We start from the raw sequence: 21,426 nt of genomic DNA on the forward strand, positions 1-21,426 counted from the left end.
GCCATGGCTCACGGGCCCAGCCGCTCCGCAGTATGTGGGATCTTCCCGGACCAGGGCTCGAACCTTCATGCCCTGCATCGGCAGGCGGATACTTAACCACTGTGCCACCAGGGAAGCCCGAGTCAGTGGCTTTGACCACATAGAGCAACAATCAAATGGAGGTGGGATCCTGGGAGGAGAGCAGAGAGGCGGAGGAGGAAGAAGGAAGGGAGGAGATGGGAATGGGGAGAAAGAAGTCTCAGATGCTCCTCTGAGGCTGACTTTAATGGTTAGAAAGGTGACCCTATGGAGATAGCAAATAAATTTATGTCCCATTTTCTGGATCCCAGTGTGTTCCTGACAGACCTCTAGTAAAAATACATATTTTCTGATAATGAATTTCTTTGTTGCCTGTTCCTCTGGATGTTAAATAAAAGTTATACGTATGTGAATATTGTGGCATATGCTCATATTTCATTGACTCTAAGATGATATCAGCTGGAAGACGCATCTTTATTTTATGAGCCACTGGGAAAGGAAAAAAAAAGACCTGCTAAGTTAACAACGGCACAATATTTTCTCACTTGAAATTTTTAGTTTAAACGTGGGAAAAGCTTTTTAAGATGTATTTACACATAGATTGCTCATATATATCACTCTTGAGCATACATATAAAGGCAAATAAATACAAAATAAATTGATTTGGATGTTCCTAAATGCGTTCATACGCAGAGTTTAATTCTCATGAATCACCTTTCCACTCAGAGCCGTTGATATGTGTGCTTTTTCACACAGAGCAGTTCATCCTTTCTGGAGTCTAGAGCACCGATGATGCAGTGTTTCTTAAAAGTGTGCTTTGCTATTGTCTTGGATTTTCTTCCAAGCTGGTGACACCAGTCAGCAAGTTTAATATGCAGGCAATGCCGGCTATGTCATGACTGTCAGGGAGTGATCCGATGGTCAGATGCCCAACAATTTCAGAGATGTTAACACATGTGAAAAGTGCATGTCTTAGAATGAATGAAATACTCTAATGTCCTAGGACCCTCAGATCCCTCTATAACTACCTGGAGGTTGAGCCTTTCACATTTAGTGCACTGGCGAATATGTGTTGCAGCTTCCACAGCCTGAGGGAACAAATGTTTCCTAAGTTACAGTGGCTCTAGGGTTCAACGGATGGATGGATGGAACTTGAGGTCCCCAACTCCACAGCCCCCAGAATTATTTCAGAGAACGGGGTTCAGTGAGTCTCACATGAAAAACTACACAACTGACTGTGAGCCCAGCCCTGTGTGGCATGTTTTCTCCCTTTGTCTCCTGCTGATCAATACCCACCACACCTGAAACTGCCTAAATATGCCTTACAGATGTCAGCTGCTGCCCCGCCCTTTGTGAAGCCACAATGTCTGTGCCCAAGGGTATTGTCTTCTAATGCTCCCAGTGATTTTTATCTCCAGGATGTCAGAGCTGTAGTTTTGATGCATAGTGGTCCTCGTCTCATTTTATCCCCTGGGTGCCAAAGGAGCAAGGTTTATCCCTAGAGTCCATTGAGTCTTCCAAGAGACTCCCAGCTTCTGGTTGTCATCCTTGCAATATTAGGGCTTCAAACCATTCCAAGATTCCAAGAGGGAGACAGATACCAAGATATCATTTCCATTATTCCCTCGTATCCCTCACCTATACTCTCTGTTGGCTTCCCTGCCAAGACAAAATACAGCAAATACTTATCACCCACCCATACTTCTTTCAGCCACAAATCAGGAGTGATTTGCAATTGTGCATTGCACACTTGTGCAAAATGAAGAGACAGTGGAGGTATGATGATCCATATTCTATCACACTAGTTTTAGCCCAGGAGGAATGATGTTTCACTCTGTTTGCACACATATTCCCTTCTTTGTAATGAATTTAATTTTAATCATAGTTCGTTCCTCTCAAGAAGATGATAAACTCCTTGAGAGCAAGGATTATCTCAAATTTCCTTTGTGAATATCTTCTAGTGGTGGGCAGTAAATAGAAATGATTATTTTTTTTTCTGTTTCTAATATGACATATATTCATACTGGAAAAAGATTCTATTTGCAAACAAAGCAGAACAAAGCCCAAGTTAGCTAGATTACCTTAGAGTTTCAAGTTTATATATGCAAAACTCAAAAGCTTTGGAAACTGCATTAACTCATTTTACAAAAGATGCTGCAAATATATGTCTGCAAATGCCGTCTCTTCAATGCGTAATTGGTACTTTGGGAGAGTTGAGTGAACTCTGTGCTTTCTGAGGTGATGTGATTTTTCAACCACAGACCTCACAATCCATATCCCATCATGCCTTCTTTTCAGGGAAACTTTCTTGGTCTTTCCAGGGAACCACTGAGTGCTCTTAAAAACTTTCTATTAGTTTACTTTTGGACTCAAAATTACAGTCTCACCAGAAACACAGAAACATCTCTAGATCTCTATATGAACACAGATTTTTGTTCTGTCTTGCTGGTTCCTTGTTTTTCCTCTCCCTGTCAGTTTTAACCTTCATCTCAGACAGTAGAATCAACAGGCACCTGTTACCTTGGCAACGATGATAGGATAATAGAATTAGAATGTCCCAGTGCTTCATTCTAGCATCATGCTCTTGGAAGAAAAAGACAACACAATTATGAAATATAATTTGTGGTACTTCAAAGTGACAGTGTCCATGCATTTTAAGTACATGCCATGTATTGATGAAAGATAATGTATGTTGAAATTTCAGTGATTTAAAAACAATTCAACCACAAGAATAAGACAGACAGTCTGTCTCAGGATAAGGATATCTTTTATATACTTTTTTCAGTCAGTCTTGCATGTTTCTTTTGGCAATTCTACTTTTTCATCAATTTAAAAATAATGACCAAGAAAAATTTATCAGCAGGGTAGACTTTGAGAGAGTTGCTATTTTATCTGAATAGATTTGAAAATTCTTTAGGCTCTTGATACTTCCTACAAGCACATTCTCACTATAGAAAAATAAATTGACACTCTGGGGATTTACACTACCAAGCTACCACATTCAGCACTGATATTCTGTTGAAATATGCTGCTGATTTGGAAAAGTAGCTTTTGCTGATGTTTCTAATACTGTGACTCTACTTGCCTGTTCTCCTGTTTCTATCCTGATTCTGGAAAATCTCAAGCATAAACCTTGGTCTTTATGATACCAAGAATACCTTGAGTATTTCTGGGTCTGATTCAGTATTTTTTTTATACTGATATATAGTTGATTTACAATGTTGTGTTAGTTTCAGATGTAGAGCAGAGTGATTCAGAACAATACATTATATATATTATTTTTCAGATTCTTTTCCATTAGAGGTTATTACACAATATTGAATATAGTTCCCTGTGCTATAGAGTAGGTTCTTGTTGTTAATCTATTTTATATGTAATAGCATGTATCTATTAATCCCAAACTTCTCAAAACTCCTAATTTATCCCTTCCTCCCCTCCTTTCCCCTTTGGTAGCCATAAGTTTGTTTTCTACATCTGTGAGTCTATTTCTGTTTTGTAAATAAGTTCATTTGTATTACTTTTGTAAGATTCTGTGTATAAGTGATGTCATATATTTGTCTTTCTCTGATTTACTTCACTTAGCATGATAATCTCTAGGTCCATCCATGTTGCTGCAAATAACATTATTTCATTCTTTTTTTATAGCTGAGTAATATTCCATTGTATTTATATACCAAAATTTCTCTACCCATTCATCTGTCCATGGGCATTTAGGTTGCTTCCATGTCTTGGTTATTGTAAACAGTGCTGCTGTGAGCATTGGGGTTCATGTATCTTTTTGAATTAGAGTTTTCGTCTTTTTCAGATATATGCCCGGGAGTGGGATTGCTGGATCATATGATAACTCTATTTTCAATTTTTTAAGGAACCTCCATACTGTTCTCCATTGTGGCTGCACCAATTTACATTCCCACCAACGTGTAGGAGGGTTCCTTTTTCTCCACACCCTCTCTAACATTTATTATTTGCAGACTTTTTGACGATGACCATTCTGATTGGTGTGAGGTGGTACCTCACTGCGATTTTGATTTGCATTTCTCTAGTAATTAGTGATGTTGAGCTTTTCACGTGCCTGTTGGCCATCTGTGTGTCCTCTTTGGAGAGATGTCTGTTTAGGTCTTCTGCGCATTTTTTGTTTGGATTGTTTGCTTTTTTGATATTGGGCTGTGTGAGCTGTTTGTATATTTTGTGAATTAATCCCTTGTCAGTTGCATCATTTGCAAATATTTTCTCCCATTCTGTAGGTCATCTTTTCGTTTTCTTTATGGTTTCCTTTGCTGCACAAAAGTTTTTAAGTTTAATTAGGTCCCATTTGTTTATTTTTGCTTTTATTTTCATTACTCTAGGAGACAGAACCAGAAAAATATTGCTACGATTTAGGCCAAAGAGTGTTCTGCCTATGTTTTCCTCTAGGAATTTTAATAGTATCTGGTCTTACATTTAGGTCTTTAGTCCATTTTGAGTTTATTTTTGTATATGGTGTTAGAGAAGGTTCTACTTTCATTCGTTTACAAGTGGCTGTCCAGTTTTCTCAGCATCACTTATGGAAGAAACTGTCTTTTCTCCATTGTATATTCTTGCCTCCTTTGTCATAGATTAATTGACCATAAGTATTTGGGTTTATTTCTGGGCTTTCTATCCTATTCTTTTGATTTATATGTCTGTTTTTGTGCCACTACCATAATGTTTTGATGACTGGAGCTTTGTAATATAGTCTGAAGTCAGGGGGCCTGATTCCTCCAGCTCTGTTCTTCTTTCTCAAGATTGTTTTGGCTCTTTAGGGTCTTTTAAGTTTTCATACAAATTTTTAAATTCTTTGTTCTAGTTCTGTGAAAAATGCCATTGGTAACTTAATAGGGATTGCATTGAATCTGCAGATTGCCTTGGGCAGTATGGTCATTTTAACAATACTGAGTCTTCCAGTCCAAGAACATGATATATCTTTCCATTTGTTTGTGGCATCTTCAGTTTCTTTCATCAGTGTCTTATAGTTTTCAGAGTGCAGGCCTTTTGCCTCCTTAGGTAGGTTTATTCCTAGGTATTTTATTCTTTTAGATGCAATGGTAAATGGGGTTGTTTCCCTAATTTCTCTTTCTGATATTTCATTGTTAGTGTATATAAATGCAACAGATTTCTGTATATTAATTTTGTATTCTGCAAATGTACAAAATTCATGGATGAGCTCTTTAATAGTTTTCTGGTAGCATCTTTAGAATTTTCTATGTATAGTATCATGTCATCTGCAAACAATGACGGTTTTGCTTCTTCCTTTCCAATTTGGATTTCTTTTACTTGTCTGATAGCTGTGACTAGGACTTCCAAAACAATGTGGAATAAAAGTGGTGAGAGTAGGCAACTTTGTCTTGTTCCTGATCTTAGAGGAAATGCTTTCAGCTTTTCAGCATTGAATATGAAGTTAGCTGTAGGTTCGTTATATATGTTTATTACGTTGAGGTAAGTTCCCTCTATGCCAACTTTCTGGAGAGTGATTATCATAAATGGATGTTGATTTTATCAAAACCTTTTTCTGCATCCCATATGGTTTTTATTTTTCAATTTGTTAATGTGGTATATCACATTGATTGATTTGTGGACATTGAAAAATCCTTGCATCCCTGGGATGAATCCCACTTGATTATGGTTATGATCCTTTTAATGTATTGTTAGTGTCAGTTTGCTAGTATTTTGTTGAGGATTTTTGCATCTATGTTCATCAGTGATATTGACCTGTAATTTTCTTTTTTTGTTGTATCTTTGTCTGCTTTTGGTATCAGGGTGATGGTGGCCTCACAGAATGAGTTTGGAAGTGTCCCTTCCTCTGCAATTTTTGGAATAGTTTCAGAAGGATAAATGTTAACTCTTCTCTAAAAGTTTGGTTGATTTCACCTATGAAGCCATCTGATCCTGGACTTTTGCTTGTTGGGAGTTTTTAAATTACTAATTCAATTTCAGTCCTGGTAATTGATCTGTTCATATTTTCTGTTTCTTCCTAGTTCAGTCTTGGGATTGTACCTTTCTAAGGATTTGTCCATTTCTTCTAGGTTGTCCATTTTATTGGCATATAGTTGCTCATAGTAGGCTCTTATGATCCTTTGTATCTCTGTGGTGTCAGTTGTAACTTCTTTTTCATTTCTGATTTTATCTGTCTGTGTCTGTTACCTTTTTTTTCTTGATGAGTCTGACTAAAGTTTTATCAATTTTGTTTACCTTTTCAAAGAACCAGCTTTCAGTGTCATTGATCTTTTTAATATTTTTTTTAGTCTCTATTTCATTTATTTCTGTTCTGATTTTTATTTCTTTCCTTCTACTAACTTTGGGTTTTGTTTGTTCTTCTTTCTCTAGTTCCTTTAGGTGTAAGGTTAAGTTGTTTCTTTGAGATTTTTCTTGTTTCTTAAGGAAAGCTTGTATTGCTATAAACTTCCCTCTTAGAACTGGTTTTGCTGCGTCCCATAGGTTTTGGATTGTCATGTTTTCATTTTCGTTTGTCTCTATGTATTTTTTGATTCCTTCTTTGATTTCTTCAGTGATCCATTGGTTGTTTAGTAGCATATTGTTTAGCCTTCATGTGTTTGTGTTTTTTGAAGTTTTTTTCTTTAGTTGATTTCTAATCTCATAGCATTATGGTCAGAAAAGATTATCTATATGATTTCAGTTTTCTTAAATTTACTGAGGCTTAGTTTGTGACCTAGCCTGTGATCTATCCTGGAGAATGTCCCATGAGCAGTTGAAAAGGATATGTATTCTGCTGCCTTCAGATTGAATGCTCTATATATGTCAATTAAGTCCATTTGGTCCAATGTGTTACTTAAGGCCTGTGTTTCCTTACTGACTTTCTGTCTGGATGATCTGTCCATTGATGTAAGTGGGGAGTTAAAGTTCCCTACTATTATTGTGTTACTGTTGATTTCTCCTTTTATGTCTGTTAATATTTGCCTTATATATTGAGGTGCTTCTATGTTGGGTGCATATATATTTAAAATTGTTATATTTTCTTCTTGGATTGATCCCTTGATCATTATGTAGTGTCCTTCATTGTCTCTTGTAAGAGTCTTTATTTTAGAGTCTATTTTGTCTGATATGAATATTCCTACTTTAGCTTTCTTTAGATTTCCATTTGCATGGAATACCTTTTTCCATCACTTCACATAGGTCTGAATGTGTCTCTAGATATGAAATGAATCTCTTGTAGGCAGCATATATACAGGTCCTTTTTTTGTATCCATTCAGCTACTCTGTATCTTTTGCTTGGAGCATTTAATCCATTTACATTTAAGGTAATTATTGATATGTTTTTTCTCATTGCAATGTTGTTAAATATTTTGGATTTGTTTTTGTAGATCTTTTTCTTCTCTTTCTTCTTTCTCTTCTCTTGTGATTTGATGACTATCTTCAGTGTTATGTTTGGATTCCTTTTTCTCTTTTTTTTTTTTGCGGTACACGGGCCTCTCACTGTTGTGGCCTCTCCCGTTGCAGAGCACAGGCTCTGGACATGCCAGCTCAGTGGCCATGGCTCACGGGCCCAGCCACTCCATGGCATGTGGGATCTTCCCAGACTGGGGCACGAACCCGTGTCTCCTGCATCGTCAGGCAGACTCTCAACCACTGCGCCACCAGGGAAGCCCTCCTTTTTCTTTTTGTGTGCATATCTATTACAGATTTTTGGTTTGTGGTCACAGTGAGATTTTTATATAGCAGTCTATATAAATTCATGATTGTTTTAAGTTGCTGCATCTCTTAAATTCAAATGCATTTTAAAAACCCTGCATTTGTACTCTCCTCCCCTCATGATTACTATTTTTGATATCATATTTTACATCTAACTGTATTCTGTATCCCTTAACTCTATACAAATGATTTTACTACTTTTGTCTTTTAACCTCCCTATAGCTTTGTGTGAAAAATCAGCTGATAGTTTTTGTGGGAGTTCCTTTGTATGTTATTTGTTGCTTTTCCCTTGTTGCTTTTAATATTCTCTCTTTAATTTTTGTCATTTTTATTACAATGTGTCTCGGTGTGTTCCTTTTTTGGGTTAATCCATATGGGACTCTCTGTGGTTACTGGACTTGGGTGACTGTTTCCTTTCCAGATTAAGGAAGTTTTCAGCTATTATCTCTTCAAATATTTTCTCAGGCCCTTTTCCTCTCTCTTCTCCTTCTGGGATTCTGGGACCCCTATAATGCAAATATTAGTGCCCTTGATGTTGTCCCAGAGGTCTCTTAAACTGTCCTCATTTCTTTTCTTTTTTCTGTTCAGTGGCAGTGTTTTCCACTACTCTGTCTTCTAGCGCATTGATCCGTTCTTCTGTATCATTTAGTCTACTATTGATTACTTCTAGTGTATTTTTCATTTTAGTTATTGTATTCTTTATCTCTTTGGTTGTTCTTTATATTTTCTAACTCTGTTAAAATCTTCTAACTTCTCACTCTGTGCATCTATTCTCCCAAATTCTTTGATCATCTTTATGATCATTACTCTGAACTCTTTAATTGGGTAGGTTACCTATCTCCACTTCACTTAGTTCTTCTGGCGTTTTATCTTGTTCCTTCATCTGAAACATATTTCTCTGCTGCCTTGTTTTGTCTAAGCTGATATTTGTATTTTTATGTATGTGGTAGGTTAGTTATGTTTTTCGACCTTGGAGAAGTGGCCCTCTGTAACAGATGTCCTATGCATCCCAGCCGTGAACTCCCCTCTTGTCACCCGAACTCTATGCTCTAGTGGTTCCCCCTAAATGGGTTTCTTGGGTCCCTCTGTTGTGGCAGGCTATCATATGGGCAGTCTGGTAGACTTGGTTGGTCCCTGGTCCCGTTGGCTGCCAGGCTCTGCCTTATGAGGATGTTGCCTGCTGCTATTTAGTGTGGCCTGGTTATGACGCAGCTGGTTGCAGAACCAGTGGGTCCCGGGGCCCTGGGTCCACTGGTGGGTGGAGTCATGGTCCCAAATACTCTAGGAATGTTGCCCACCCACTGGCAGGTGAAGCCAGATCCTGGAGTTAGTGCCAGTTACTGTCAGGCACAGCTGGTTCCTGGAGTCTGACTGCAGGGCCCAGGGATCCCAGAGCTCATTTCAGGTCATTAATGGAAGGGGGAAGTTCCTGACACAGTTGGTTATGGGGCCCAGTGTGTCCTGAAGGTTACTGTGGTCTGCTAGTGGACAGCACTGAGGCCCACCTGGTCTCAGGGTAGGGTCTGGGTTGCTGTTGGTGGGCTTAGTCCACAGGCTGCAGGATCATAGTTTTCTTGCTTCTAGTGTCCGCCCCCTGATGGGTGAAGCTGGTCTAGAGCCTAGTGCAGGCTTCCTGTTGGGAAGGGCCAGTGTCTTCCCAGTGGTGGGTGCAGCTGGGTCTTGGCCTTCTGGTAGGTAGGGCCATGTCTGGGGGCATGTCTAGAGGTGGCTGTGGGCTCAGGAAGTCTTTCAGCCGCCTGTCTGCTGTTGGGTGGGTCTGGGTCCCTGAACACTTAATTTTTTGGCCTGAGGCATACCAGCACTTGTGCCTATAGATTGTTGGGTGTTGGCGCTAATGAGTCAAGATGGCAGTTGCCAGCAGCAGCGTTCATGTGTATGACTGGTCTACAATATTTTTGCCACCAGTGTCTATGTCCCTAGGGTGAGCCTCAGCCTCCTCCCAACTCTCCATGAGACTCTCCAAGACCAGGAGGGAGGTCTGGCCCAGGATCATATCAAATTACTGCTTTTTCCCTGAGTCCTGGTGCATGTGGAATTTTGTGTCTGCCCTTTAAGAGTGAAGTCTCTCTTCCCCCAAGTCCTGCGGGGCTCCTGCCATTAAGCTCAACTGGCCTTTAAAGCCAAATGCTCTGGGGGCTCATCTTCCTGGTGCCAGACCCCTGGGCTGGAGCCTGACGTGGGGCTTAGAACTCTCACTCCTGTGGGAGAACCTCTGCAATATAATTATTCCTCAGTTTATGGGTTGCGCACCCATGGGATATGAGATTTGATTATATTGTGAGTCTGCCCCTCCTACCCATCTTGTTGTGGTTCCTTCTTTATGTCTTTAGTTGTTGAAGAGCTTTTCTGATAGGTTCCAGTCTTTTTTGTTGATGGTTGTTCTGCAGGTCATTGTGATTTTGGTGTCCTCATGAGAGGAGGTGAGCTCAGGGTCTTTCTACTCTGCCATCTTGGCCACTCTCCCCCAGTTCAGTATTTTTGATGCTTTATTCATTAATATTTATTCTTGAGTGCCATATTCATTCATCCTATCTGACCTTTTCTCCATCCTGGGGCAGTTGGATTTGTTTTTGTTATGGTTCCATGCAGAATTTTGAAAAGTATATGTCCCATGTGTAGGATAAATGTATGCTTAATTTTATTTATTCATTTTTCTCTTTATTGGTAATTAAGAGATGTCAGATCCATATGCCAATATCCTGAAGTAATAATGAAGGTAGTTCAAAATCTTTTTATTGATACTATAAGACATATTTATAAATATTCTACATAGTGACAATCTGAATGAACAAGGACATAAAAGTGAACTTTCTTCCTTCCAATTTGAAGAAACTTACTACAAAATACACAAGAAACTCCTTATTCAAGAGAAAATAGCAAAATCCTTGTTTCATGCTCGAGAATGAAGCTTGAGCTTATAGCTACTTGCTGCTAAGTGGACTGGACGTTTGAATCTCTTGGCTTTTATAAGTTGAAGACAGCCAAGTCAAGGTTTCAACACCTAAATAGGTAGACTTGATTCGTTGCTCTTTGATTTCTTCTGGGACTTGGATTCTACAGGTAGAGTATACCATTTACTCTGTAGCATTCAACAATTTCTAATGTAGTGTAGATGTTGCCTTTAATGACACCAATAGCATTATATGGCTTAGATTTTTGCCTGGAAAGTAAATAGACATTATATCCCACCTTGCATATAGACTGGAAGCAGGATAGAAAGAGATGAAAGCAATCACGTTGGTTGTAATTTACCTGTCTCCTAAATGTGAGGTCAGTTTGTTCTGACATTAAAATCTAATTTAGCTAATTTTAAATCAGCAAACATTTCTCTGGATGCCATTTATATGCAAAACACTCTACAAAATACAGTAGTGAAATCAAAGATGAGAATTGAACTGTGAAAGTCTATTTTGGGAAGCTGCTCCTCTGGGACCTCTTTATTGGTCCTCCTTCATTGGTGGCTATGTTAATTTTATAATTGAGGTAATTATGTAACGGAAATGCTCTGTGCATGTTGAGTCCACAGTTGAGCAGCCCCGGGACTCTGAGACAACCATGCCCTCCCAGGATCCAAGGTGACAGGTATAAGCCAGCGCTGAAACCCCCTGCTCCCAGTACAGCACTTAGTATATAGTCAACAGTCCATAATGGTATAGAGCAGACAAGCTTGTGCAAACTGGAGCCCTTCTCCTAGGATCTAAGTGATGACAGACTGATTCAGCCTCCAAGCCCTCGAATCAGACCACAAAAAAATTGCCTTGATTCTCTGTCACTTAATTATGCTCACCTGGCTCCATTCTTCTCACTGTCCTCCAAACGGTACAGTCGGCACTCCATATCCATGAGGTTCCACATCCATGGTTTCAAACAACCATGGATGGAAATATTTGAAAAAATTCTGTAAAGTTCCAAAGAACAAAACTTAAATTTGGCACACACTGGCAACAATTTAATAGCATTTACATTGTGTTAGGTACTATAAGAATCTAGAGATGATTTGAAGTATATGGGAGGATGTGTGTAACTTATATGCAAATACTATGACATTTTACTTTATTTCTTTAATAGATCTTTATTGGAGTATAATTGCTTCACAATACTGTGTTAGTTTCCGTCGTACAACAAATTGAATCAGTCATATGCAAACATATATCCCCATATACTCTCCCTCTTGGGCCTCCCTCCCACCCTCCCTATCCCATGTCTCTAGGTCATTGCAAAGCACTGAGCTGATCTCCCTGTGCTATGCTGCTGCTTCCCACTAGCGAACTGTTTTACATTCAGTAGTGTATATGTGTTGATGCTACTCTTACTTCGCCCCAGCTTCCCCTTCCCCCACTGTGTCCTCAGGTCCATTCTCTACGTCTACGTCTTTATTCCTGCCCTGCCGCTAGGTTCATCAGTACCATATATATATATTTTTTAGATGCCATATAAATGTGTTAGCATATAGTATTCGTTTTTCTCTTTCTGACTTAATTCACTCTGTATTATAGACTCTAGGTCCATCCACCTCACTGCAAATAACTCAATTTCGTTTCTTTTTATGGCTGAGTAATATTCCATTGTATATATGTGCCACATCTTCTTTATCCATTCATCTGTCGATGGACACTTAGGTTGCTTCCATGTCCTGGCTACTGTAAATAGAGCTGCAATGAATATTGTGGTACATGACTCTTTTTGAATTATGGTTTTCTCAGGGTATATGCCCAGTAGTGGGATTGCTGGGTCATATGGTAGTTCTAATTTTAGTTTTTTAAGGAACCTCCATACTGTTCTCCATAGTGGCTGTATCAATTTACATTCCCACCAACAGTGCAGGAAGGTTCCTTTTTCAGCACACCTTTTTCAGCATTTATTGTTTCTAGATTTTTTGATAATGGCCATTCTGACTGGGGTGAGACCATATCTCGTAGTTTTGATTTGCATTTCTCTAATAATTAGTGATGTTGAGCATCTTTTCATGTGCCTCTTGGCCATCTGTATGTCTTCTTTGGTGAAATGTCTATTTAGGTCTTCTACTGATTTTTTAATTGAATTGTTTGTTTTTTTGATATTGAGCTCCATGAGCTGTTTGTATATTTTGGAGATTAATCCTTCGTCCATTGTTTCATTTGCAAATATTTTCTCCCATTCTGAGGGTTATCTTCTCGTCCTGTTTATGGTTTCCTTTGCTGTGCAAAAGCTTTGAAGTTTAATTAGGTCCTATTTGTTTATTTTTGTTTTTATTTCCATTACTCTTGGAGGTGGGTCAAAAAAGATCTTGCTGTGGTTTATGTCAGAGTGTTTTTCCTATGTTTTCCTCTAAGAGTTTTATAGTGTCTGGTCTTACATTTAGGTCCTTAATCCATTTTGAGTTTATTTTTATGTATGCTGTTAGGGAGTGTTCTAATTTCATTCTTTTACATGTAGCTGTTCAGTTTTCCCAGCACCACTTATTGAAGAGGCTGTCTTTTCTCCATTGTATGTTCTTGCCTCCTTTGTCGTAAATTAGGTGACCATATGTGCGTGGGTTTATCTCTGGGCTTTCTATCCTGTTCCATTGATCTATATTTCTGTTTTTGTGCCAGTGCCATACTATCTTGATTACTGTAGCTTTGTAGTATACTTTGAAGTCAGGGAGCCTGATTCCTCCAGCTCCGTTTTTCTTTCTCAAGATTGCTTTGGCTATTTGGGGTCTTTTGTGTTTCCATACGAATTGTAAAATTTTTGGTTCTAATTCTGTGAAGAATGCCATTGGTAGTTTGATAGGGATTACCTTGAATCTGTAGATTGCTTTGGGTAGTATAGTCATTTTCACAATGTTGATTCTTCCAATCCAAAAACATGGTATATTCCTCCATCTGTTTATGTCATCTTTGATATCTTTCATCAGTGTTTTATAGTTTTCTGAGTACAAGTCTTTCACCTCCTTAGGTAGGTTTATTCCTAGGTATTTTATTCTTTTTGCTGTGATGGTAAATGGGAATGTTTCCTTAATTTCTCTTTCTGATTTTTTGTTGTTAGTGTATAGGAATGCCAGAGATTTCTGTGCATTAATTTTGTATCCTGCAACCTTACTAAATTCATTGATTAGTTCTAGTAGTTTTCTGGTGGCATCTTTAGGATTTTCTATGTATAGTATCATCTCATCTGCAAACAGTGACAGTTTTACTTCTTCTTTTCCAATTTGTATTCCCTTTTATTTCTTTTCCTTCTCTGATTGCTGTGGCTAGGACTTCCAAAACTATGTTGAATAAGAGTAGCAAGAGTGGACATCCTTGTCTTGTTCCTGATCTTAGTGGAAATGCTTTCAGTTTTTCACCATTGAGTATGATGTTTTCTGTGGGTTTGTCATATGTGGCCTTTATTCTGTTGAAACAGGTTCCCTCTATGCCCATTTTCTGGAGAGTTTTTATCATAAATCGGTGTTGAATTTTGTCAAAAGCTTTTTCTCCATCTATTGAGATGATCATATGGTTTTTATTCCTTAATTTGTTGATATGGTGTATACAATTGATTGATTTGCATAGATTTGCATATATTGTAGAATCCTTGCATCCCTGGGATAAATCCCCCTTGATCAGGGTGTCTGATCCTTTTAATATGTTGTTGGATTCTGTTTCCTAGCATTTTGTTCAGGATTTTTTCATCTATATTCATCAGTGATATTGTTCTATAATTTTCTTTTCTTGTGATATCTTTTTCTGGTTTTGATGTCAGGGTGATGGTGGCTTCGTAGAATGAATTTGGAAGTGTTTCTCCCTCTGCAATTTTTTGGAAGAGTTGGAGAAGGATCTGTGTTAGCTATTCTTTAAATGTTTGATAGAACTCACCTGTGAAGCCATCTGGTCTTGGACTTTTGTTTGTTGGAAGATTTTTAATTACAGTTTCAATTTCACTTGTGATAGGTCTGTTTATATTTTCTAATTCCTCCTGGTTCAGTCTTGGAAAATATACCTTTCCCAGAATTTGTCCATTTCTTCGTGGTGTCCATTTTATTGGCATATAGTTGTTTGTAGTAGTCTCTTATAATCCTTTGTATTTCTGTGGTGTCAGTTGTGATTTCTCCATTTTCATTTCTAATTTTATTGATCTGCATCCTCTCCCTTTTTTTCTTGATGAGTCTGGCTAAGGGTTTATCAATTTTGTTTATCTTCTCAAAGAACCAGGTTTTAGTTTTATTGATCTTTCCTAGTTTTTTCTTCATTTCTATTTCATTTATTTCTGCTCTGATCTTTATGATTTCTTTCCTTCTACTGACTTCGGGTTTTCTTTGTTCTTCTTTCTCTAGTTGCTTCAGGTGTAGGGTTAGATTGTTTATTTGAGATTTTTCTTTTTTCTTGAGGTGAGATTGAATTGATATAAACTTCCCTCTTAGAACTGCTTTTGCTGTGTCGAATAGCTTTTGGGTCATTGTGTTTTCATTGTCATTTGTTTCTATGTATTTTTTATTTCTTCTTTGATTTCTTCAGTGATCTCATGGTTATTTAGTAGCACACTGTTTAGCCTCCATGTATTTATGATTTTTACAGTTTTTTCCTGTAATTGATTTCCAATCTCATAGCGTTGTGGTCAGAAAAGGTCCTTGATACAATTTAAATTTTCTTAACTTTATTGAGGCTTGATTTGTGACCCAAGATGTGATCTATCCTGGAGAATGTTCCATGTGCACTTGAGAAGAAAGTGTATTCTGCCACTTTTGGGTGGAATATTCTATAAATATCAATTAAATCTATCTGGTCTATTGTGTCATTTAAAGCTTGTGTTTCCTTATTTATTTTCTGTTTGGATGTTCTGTCCATTGGTGTAAGTGGGGTGGTAGTGTCCCCTACTACTATTGTGTTACTGTAGATTTCCCCTTTCATGGTTGTTAGCATTTGCCTTATGTATTGAGGTACTCCTATGTTGGGTGTATAAACATTTATAATTGTTATATCTTCTTCTTGGATTGATCCCTTGATCATTATGTAGTGTCCTTTCTTATGTGTTATAAGTCTTTATTTCAAAGTCTATTTTATCTGATATGAGTATTGCTATTCCAGCTTTCTTTTGATTTCCATTTGCATAGAATACCTTTTTCCATCCCTTCACTTTCAGTCTGTATGTGTCCCTGGGTCTGAAGTGGGTCTCTTGTAGACAGCATATATATGGGTCTTGTTTTTGTATCCATTCAGCCAGTCTGTGTCTTTTGGTTGGCGCATTTCATCCATTTACATTCAAGGTAATTATCAATATGTTTGTTCCTGTTACCATTTTCTTAATTGTTTTGGGTTTGTTTTTGTGGGTCTTTTTCTTCTACTGTGTTTCCCTCCTAGAGAAGTTTCTTTAGCATTTGTTGTAAAGCTGGTTTGGTGCTTAATTGTCTTAGCTCTTGCTGGTCTGAAATGCTTTTGATTTCTCCGTCATCTGAATGAGATCCTTGCCAGGTAGAGTAATCTTGGTTGTAGGTTTTTCTCTTTCTTTACTTTATGTGTATTCTGACACTCCCTTCTGGCCTGCAGAGTTTCTGCTGAAAAATCAGCTGATAACCTTATGGGGATTCCTTTGTATGTTATTTGTTGTTTTTCCCTTGCTGCTTTTAATATTTTTTCTTTGAATTTAATTTTTGTTAGTTAGATTAATATGTGTCTTGGTGTGTTTCTCCTAGGGTTTATCCTGTATGAGACTTTCTGCGCTTCCTGGACATGGGTGACTATTTCCTTTCCCATGTTAGGGAAGTTTTCCACTATAATCTCTTCAAATATTTTCTCAGACCCTTTGTTTTTCTCTTCTTCTTCTGGGACCCCTATAATTTGAATATTGGTGCATTTAGTGTTGTCCCAGAGGTCTCTGAGATTGTCTTCAATTCTTTTCATTCTTTTTTCTTTATTCTGCTCCTTGGCAGATATTTCCACCATTTTGTCTTCCAGCTCACTTATTCATTCTTTTGCCTCATTTATTCACTTATTGATTCCTTCTAGTGTAGTTTTCATTTCATTTATTGTGTTGTTCATCTCTGTTTGTTTGTTCTTTAGCTCTTGTAGTTCTTTTTTAAACATTTCTGGTATTTTCTCAATCTGTGCCTCCATTCTATTTCTGAGATTCTGGATCATCTTTACTATCATTACTCTGAATTCTTTTTCGGGTAGATTGCCTAGTTCCTCTTCATTTATTTGCTCTTTTAGGTTTTTACCTTGCTCCTTCATCTGTGACATATTTTTTTGCCATCTCATTTTTTTTTTCTTTTTTTTTGAGTGGCATTGTGTTCCTGTCTTAGGTTGTTTGGCCTAAGGCTTCCAGCACTGCAGTTTGTAGGCTATTGGGTAGAGCTGGGTCTTGGTGCTGAAGTGAGGGCCTCCAGGAGACCTCACTCTGATGAATATTCCCTGGGGTCTGAGGTTATCTGTTAGTCCAGTGGTTCGGACTTGGTGCTCCCACTGCAGGAGCTTTGGTCCTACTCCTGGCTTGTGAACCAAGATCCTGCAAAACACACGGGGTGGCAAAAAAAAAAAAAAAAAAACGTGGATAAGGCCTTGGCAGTGGAGGGCATGGCCTATGCATGGGTGAGGTTTGGGTGAGGTTAGTACTCACAGGGCTGGAAAAGGTGGGGGTGGGGTGGGGGGGTGGGGCTTAGGCTCAACGGAACAGAAGTGATCCATGCCAAGACCAGAAGTGGCCTCTGGCCTCAGAGGGTGGGCAACCCCACCTGGGAGCCCAGCAGGCTTCCTGGGCTCGAGTGGGCGGGGCTAACACCCTCCATTCATCTCCTGCTCCTCCTGTCCTGGAGAGCCCCTCCTGCAAGCCTCCTGGCCTCCCTCCTATGTCCCCAGGACCCACTCAGCCTGTAGTGGGCTTTGGAGGGTGGGGATCTGCTTGGGAACTTAGCAGGCTCCCTGGGCCTTAGTGGGTGGGGCAAACGCCCTCCGCTCCTCTCCTGCTCCTTCCATCCTGGAGTGTCCCACCTACCTGCCTCTCCTGATCTCCCTGGCCTCCCTCCTATGCCCCCAGGGCCCACGCAGCCTGGAGTGAGCATTGGAGAGTGGGAGATCGACCTGGGAGCTTAGGGCCCCAGTGGGTGGAGCAAACGCCCTCCACTCTTCTCCCACTCCTCTGGTCCTGGAGGGCCCCTGCTGCCTGCCTCTCTTGTTCTCCTGGATTCCCTTCTATGCCCCCAGGACTAACCCAGCCCGGAGGGGACCCTCTGAGGGCGTAGGACCCGGCCTGAGAGCTGGCCGACTTCCCTGGTGGATTGGGCAGGGGAAATGCTGGGCCTGCTCCCTGCTGATCCAAGCCCCTGAGGGTCCCTCCAGGTATGGGAACCCCTCCAGGTATGGGAACCCCTCCCCCGCTCTCAGCCACCCTTCAGGCGCTCTACTGGTTCGCTTGGGGGTTCTTCCCGTCTCCTTGGGCATTGGGGTCCCCCATCAGTGTCCAGCAGGCACCCTAGTTATGGGGAGATGCGAACTCAGCATCTTCCCACACCGCCATCTTGACTCCTCCCCCCATGCCTTTTTTTTTTTTTTTTTTTTTGTGGTCGCGGGCCTCTCACTGTTGCGGCCTCTCCCGTTGCGGAGCACAGGCTCCGGACGCGCAGGCTCAGCGGCCCTGGCTCACGGGCCCAGCCGCTCCACGGCATGTGGGATCTTCCCGGACCAGGGCATGAACCAGTGTCCCCTACATCGGCAGGCGGACACTCAACCACTGCGCCAGCAGGGAAGCGCCCCCCACCCATGCCATTTAATAAGGGACTTGAGCATCCATGGATTTTAGTAACCATGGGGGTCCCGGAACCAATCCCCCAGGATACCTAGGGATGACTATATGTATGTTTAGCTATTTTAAGTAACTTGGGATTTATAGCTACCCTCTGTTGATCAGCATTCAAAGCACTTCATATATATCATTCTAGTCAATCTTGCCAAACATTCTATGCAATAAAAACTACTGTTTGACTGATGAGGAAACTGAGGCTCAAGGTCACTTAGGGGTGGCATATCCAAGGTTTAAACCCAGCATTGTGTACACCCACAGCCCCCGTTCTTAACCACTAATCTATAAACTAAGAAATCATCCATCTTTCTCGTTATATAATAAAATAATAGTCCTGTTTTCAAAGAATATTTTCCTTAATGCATTGAGTTTCTTTTCTGATTAGAAGTTCTCTGCCCTTCAAATGAATAATTGAGCTGTGAATTTTGATTTGCAAATTCATGTGTGTTAAGAAAAGTTCAATATTCTATAAGTTGAAAAGTTTCAGGGGTAGCTTGTTTTTCCTATTTTACTGATGGTTAGTAAATCTTTTTTTTTTCCCTTCTAATCACCAATGTAGTTAGAAACTAAAAATTGATTGGTTCTTTCCATCCAAACAGAAGTTCTGAGAACAGCACTTGGGGAGTGAGTCATGATTTATTGCTTCTCCAGGGACAAGTGTTGCTGGAGAAAAGACCATTACCTTGCCAACGACTGGCAATATTTCTGCAAGGCCAAAAAATAAAGTAGTGAATATGATAGCTGTAAAGTAGCAGCAAATGGAGACATTTTGCACATATTTACTGTGATCCAAGGGATTAAAAACTTATGCTCCAAATGCTAGAAATATGGTTAAAATTACTTCTCACCATGCAGTGATAATCACACACAGAATAGTATGTGGGGCAACATTTGGAGACAAGATGAGTAAAAGAATAATTATATTTTTATGTCATACTTTCTCTGCAAATAAGGAAATAATTAGATATTCTGATTAAAAAACTAATGCCAACAAGAAATATCCAGGCCTAGGTATAGCTGCTAGGTTATTGTTTCTACTGGGAATTGAACAAGGAGTATTTTTTTCTTTGAATACATCATTCATGGTAATTTCCAAAGTAGTTCTAGTTTGGTTAATGAAACATTTGACGCTCTATAGCTTCCGGAATTTTTAACTTTCTATTTTAAATAAATAGATGCCCATTGGTAACAAACTTGAAATATTTCTGTATTGGTAATATGGCTTATCATGTTAATGGGGATTTGGTCATGTTTTGAGGGGTAGCATAAATCAAGGGTTAGGTTAGGAAGGAAAGGTCTCGCTAGTCTTGCCCTCTTTTGAGAAGAGCTTTGTAGAATGGGAGTTATACTTGTCTTTGGCCACTCTGTCTTTTTTTAGTGCTTTCAACGAACCTATTGTTTTCTGCCTCAGGGCCTTTTCACTTGCCACTGAAGTTTAGGAACTATCTCCAGCTACTCCTTCCCACCTCAATCAATCTCTTCTAATTTTGCTAGACCCTAGTTTAATGTCTTCTCTTCAGAGAGGCTTACTGTGACTTTTCTAAAGTAGGCTCCCTTGTATCATTTCTGATTATATCCACTTTTTTTCACTTGGTCATGCTTGTTACAGTTTTCATTATTATCTTTATTTGTTTATTGAATGTTATCTAACTCTCAAGGCAGGGATCATGCCTATTACATTCACCTGCATAGATCCAGCAACTTTCTGACATTTAGTAGGTGCCCAATAAATATTGTTAAATGAATAAATGATGGTAAGAATACCTCTGAAGGAAAAGAAGGAAATTCTTGCTCAAGGGGGGGATGCTAGACTGGCAAAGCAATTATAATGTAGGGAATAATAAACTGATACTGGGAAAAGGTGGCAAGTGGAGTAGTTAGAAAGTGCTGCGTTCACATTGAGTAGCTGGGAACAAATTGTAACCAAAATGAGAGTGGAGAGTGTTGAGAATAGCGATCGTAATGTTTTATTGGCGACGACTAGAAATTTTGTTATTTCAAGAAAGAGGGATTCTGTATGTGCTTAAAATACACTGTGTTGAACTATAGCTATTTTGTCTAAGCATTATGTTACCAATGGAAGGTATGGGACATAATTTTATATATCTTTATATTTGCTATAGTCGCCAGCTATGTCTTACTCTTGGGTGGCACTCAGTAGATGATTGTGGGATACTCATTGCCTGAATGAAAAATGAATTACAAAGATTTATCCACTGAAGAGAAAAGCTTAATTTTTTATTTTAGCTTAAGACAGGTGTGTGAATTATAAATATCTAGGGCATATTATACATCAGGGCACATATCTTCTTACACTAGCATATACTTCCTTTTATTTGTAGCCCAATGCAGTGGTCGTGGCTGTGAGTTTCTCTGTGATTCTGACAAGCTCAGCATATGACAAGATTGCTGGCGCCGTCCAGGTAGCAGGTGGGAAGAGAAATAGCATGGACAGGACACTGTCTGTCAACTGCCTTGGCCCACAAATGACACGTCACTTTTGCTCACGTCCCCTCGGCAAAAGCTAAGCATTTGCTTCCTCTCCCTTAAATGCAGGAGGCTGAGCAATGTAGTTATGTGTGCATCAGAGCATCTCACCTTCATACACTGGAAGACATTTCACAAAATTACTAACATCTCTGGTGACGTTAGTTGTGACTTTTATTTTCAACTTTAAGCTGTTTTTTCTGAAGTAAGTATAAATTGAGTTTATAATCAGGTAAAGACTTACAAAGATAAAAAAAGCTTGAAACTCAGTATGAGAGCCAACTGAGTATCCTCCCTCTGGAGTTTCAGACAGGTTGGGGCACTTACTATGGTATAAGTTCCAATATGTCCTTGTATCTTAGGAGCTTCTTCAGGTGCTTGCCAAAGTGACAGAAAATCCACTGAGCACAGCGTAAGGCAGACCCTTCTCTATGCATGGGTGATTTGGATATGATATTTATCAATGTTGATCACCTGGATTACTTTGGCTGATCTGGCTGG

General features: G+C 39.3%; 1 protein-coding gene across 3 annotated transcripts in view; it reads left to right on the forward strand.

The window, feature by feature from the left end:
• The window catches only part of GRXCR1 (glutaredoxin and cysteine rich domain containing 1), a 313,882-nt gene that overhangs the window by 173,624 nt on the left and 118,832 nt on the right, over positions 1 to 21,426 (forward strand). The gene's annotated exons all lie outside the window — the stretch shown is intronic.

Source organism: Globicephala melas, chromosome 5 (genome assembly GCF_963455315.2).
Source record: "Globicephala melas chromosome 5, mGloMel1.2, whole genome shotgun sequence".
Classification (NCBI taxonomy): Eukaryota; Metazoa; Chordata; class Mammalia; order Artiodactyla; family Delphinidae; genus Globicephala; species Globicephala melas.